This window comes from Octodon degus, unplaced genomic scaffold (assembly GCF_000260255.1).
Source record: "Octodon degus isolate 3935 unplaced genomic scaffold, OctDeg1.0 scaffold00145, whole genome shotgun sequence".
NCBI lineage: Eukaryota > Metazoa > Chordata > Mammalia > Rodentia > Octodontidae > Octodon > Octodon degus.
The window spans coordinates 5,827,748-5,831,547 of record NW_004524721.1 but is presented as its reverse complement, the minus strand read 5'-3'; the positions used below and the strand labels follow the sequence as shown (position 1 = coordinate 5,831,547).

Genomic DNA, 3,800 nt, shown 5'->3' with positions numbered 1-3,800 from the left:
ACCACTAAGAAGAATATATGCAGTGTATTATTTGTTGAAACTGTACTTCCGATTTGATTTGAAACTGTCTCATTGCTATATGTTTATCAATAAAACTGTAGAAAAAAAAAAAAAGAAAGGGAAAAAAAAAAAAGAGTTTTACCTATTTTATCTTCCAACAGACTCAGTGATTCTGTATTAGTATTTAGACTTTTGATCCATTTTGATTTTACTTTAATATATGGTAGGAGATAAGCATCTCAGCTCAGTCTTTTGCATGTGGATACTCTGTTCCTAATACATTTTTCGAAGAAAGCTATCTATCCTCTAGGCTGTGTTTCTAGCCTCGTCTCAGAGACCAGATAGTTGAATGTGCCAGGGATTGCTTTTGCATCCTTTGTTCTTTTCCACTGATCCACATATCTGTAGTATCTTTTGCCACTGCCATACTGCTGTATCACTGTAGTTCTGCAGTATAACTTGAAGTCCCAGACTATGATGCTTTGTTCTTGCCCAGAATTGCTTTTGATGTTTTTGGTTCCATATGAATTTTAGCATTGTTTTTTCCAGCCTTGTCAGGAATGATATTAATATTTTGATTAGGATTGTGTTAAATCTGTATATCAGTTTTAGAGGTATGGTCATTTTTACTAGATTGGCTCTGCCTGGCCCAGAACAGGATATCTTTTCATTTTGTAATGTTTTCTTTAATCTCTCTTTTCAGAGTACTGTAGATTTTATTGCGGAGGTCTTTTATTTCCTTGTTTAAGTTAATTCTTAAATATTTAATTTTTTTTTTAAATTAATGATAGAAACAAAAAACACCTAAAATGGAGCTTCTGGAAGAACCACTTGTTCTTGCAAGTGTTGTGTCTCTCCTTGAGCTTGACCTTCACCTCCCACCAGGGCTTGTGCTTGAGGACTGGTTCTCTGAAGACATCCTTGTTGACCACTATCTTGTCCACAGAGTACCTTGTGGGCATGAGGTAGTCGCAGTTCTAAACTTCACAAAGAACTTGATCTTCAACCTCTTGGGGATTTTCTTCTCACCCACAGCGGCTGTCCCTTTGTGGGGATAGTGGTCAATCCCGGCCAACAGGGCATGGCTGTAGGGGTGGTTGGAGGTGCCGCTGTCGATGTTCTTCACAATGATGGCTTTGTGTCCAGAGTAGTATCCAGCAAGGACCAGCACCACTATTCCCAGGTTCATGAACTTGCCCATTGCGATAGCTCGCAGCAGGAGTTACCGTAAGTGCTTAATTTTCTGGTGCTATTATGGATGGTAGTTTTTCTCTAATTTTTTTCTCAGTGAGTTTATTATTGATATTCAATAACATTATTAAATTTTATTTTTGTGTGTTTATTTTTGTATCTTGATACACTGCTGAATTTGATAATTACTTCTGGGAGTCTTTTTGTGATTTTTTAAGGCCTTCTATGTAGCGGATAATGTCATCTGCAAATAACAATTTGACTTCTTTTCCTATACATAGCCCTTTCATGTTTTTCTTTTGCCTAATTGCTCCAGCTAATGATTCAGGCACTCTACTGAATAAGAGTGCTGGTAGTGGACATACTTTTATTTTTTGTTCTTGTTGTTGTTTTTTTTCCTTTCCTGGTTTTAGAGAAAAAGGTTTCAGCCATTATCATTTAATCTGATGTTGACAGTAAGGTTTGTCACAAATGACTTTTGTCAGATTGAGCTACAGTCCTTCTATACCTATTTCTGTCAGGGTTTTTATCCTGAATGGATGTTGGGTTTTATCAAAGGGCTTTTCTGTATCTTTTGAAATGATCATGTGATTTCATTTTTGCTTCTGTTTATATAGTGTATCAGCATGTATTGACTTAAGTATGTTGAGCCATCATCCCTAAGATAAAGCATACTTGGTCATGATGGATGATCTTTTTCATGATTTATTGCATTCAATTTGCCAGTATCTTTTGAGAATTTTCTTGTCTCTTCAACATAGAATCTTGGACACAGTAAAGTTTTAGTGAATGATAGTTTAACCTGCTCTTACTGCTGCTACTTAAGACTAACATGAAAGAACAAATACTGTCCACCACTTAGTACCTCTGACTATGGATGCTAGTGATAGATTATTGAGATATATTAAAACTGGAGTATAGTTATAGAGCAAGAAATCCAACAAAATATAATTGCAGAGAGATAAGTTAAGTCTCTATCATCAAAGTGATCAGGAAATTAATATAAGAGAGAAAATAAAAATAAGATCTTTTGGTTAAAAATTCAGGATACTGTGTACTCTCTTACAATGCTTTTCATTTTGTTTTCCTTTCTGCTCAGATATTTCAAACTTTCTAGCATTCTTTATTCAGTTTAAAAAACAGGCCAGCTGGGTTTAGTGCTGGACACTGGTAATCCCAGCACTCAGGAGACATGAGGTACTGAGTTCGAAGGATCACTGAGTTCGAAGCCAACCTGGGCTACATAAGTGAGTTCAAGACCATCATGAACTGCAGAGACACTGTTTCAAAAGCAAAAAATGAACATCAACAATAACACAGGTTGATATTGGCAACTTACAGAAAACTCCAAGAAAGCTCCATTTGTCTTCTATGCTGTTTCACAACAATAGCAAAATCTTCTCAAGACCTCATGATTGGCTCTAGTTTCACTCTTTAGGAAGTAAAGGGAAAACTTAGGCTATCATGTTAATTAAACATCTGAATTATAGCTGTTTCTAAGAGATTTAACAAATTAAAGCACTTATTTTGTTTCCTTTGAGGAAAATATAGCAGAGAAAACTCGTTTTTCTTGAGTTTATGGTACTGAATTATTATGGTCAAAGGTAAAATTGTAGAAATTCCTTATGGGGTCACAGATTTTTCTATTTTCCTCTCTTCCCTATGGCTATCATTATGGTTTTCAAAAATGGCATAAACAGTGCCTAAAACGAGCATCCCTACTGACTGAGTCTTGAGGAAGTTTGTCTTTGGGTCAAGGTGCAAGAATACCAGGATACTTCCAATTTAGGAGTTTCAAAGTCATCCCAATCCTTTTGCACAGGACACTGAAAGAAAGGACTGGCCAGTAAGTGGGGTTTATAACTGAATCATCTCATTAAAAGAATTATTAGACTAATTTTCCTATTAAACTGAGGTCATATCCCATTTGAGTTAATTTTGCTTTAAGTTGCTTCAACATGAATCTATTTCAAGTGTTTTTTTCAACTACTGTATGAAATTAAATTTGTAATTAGAAATATCTGATTGACAAAACCTTTTTGTCTTACTATACCAGCTATTCTAAGAGACTCACCTAAACTATGAAAAGGAGTTTCTGTACTTCCATACTCTGTTTGAAAAAGATATATCAGCAGTTAATTTTTTTCCACAGCTGAGAGAGAGAGAGAGAAGAATTTATTCCTAGGGCTGCCTCATTTTTTCCCTACTCCTACGATAGTTTAGGAGGAGATCAAACATTTTCTTGAAATCGATGTGCATCTTTCTGCTACCAAAGGATTGGCTCCAATAAATATTGTTACAAGTGATTCTATTTCTAAGAAAATTCATCAGAAAAAGATTTCAACTACTTTAGGAGCTACCTTGGCTTTCAGTGGCTAGGATGGGAACTGACAACAGATTTCAGAATTATTTCTAGGAAATGTCACTCAAGTTCTGAAAAGTAGGAGATAAATCCGTAGAACATAACCCAAAGAGAAATTGGGGCTTCCTATCTTTTAAGCAGCTTTAAGGTCTGAGTGGTATTTTTGGCAGTATAATTTGATTTCTTGGGTCCAGTACAAAATAAGATTACTGATTAAAAATAGTAAAATTATGCTACTAAAAAACCT

General features: G+C 35.3%; 1 pseudogene; it reads right to left on the bottom strand.

The window, feature by feature from the left end:
* Positions 1 to 1,201, bottom strand: part of LOC101567691 — a 33,905-nt pseudogene extending 32,704 nt beyond the window's left edge.
* Between the last annotated feature and the right edge of the window lie 2,599 nt (positions 1,202 to 3,800).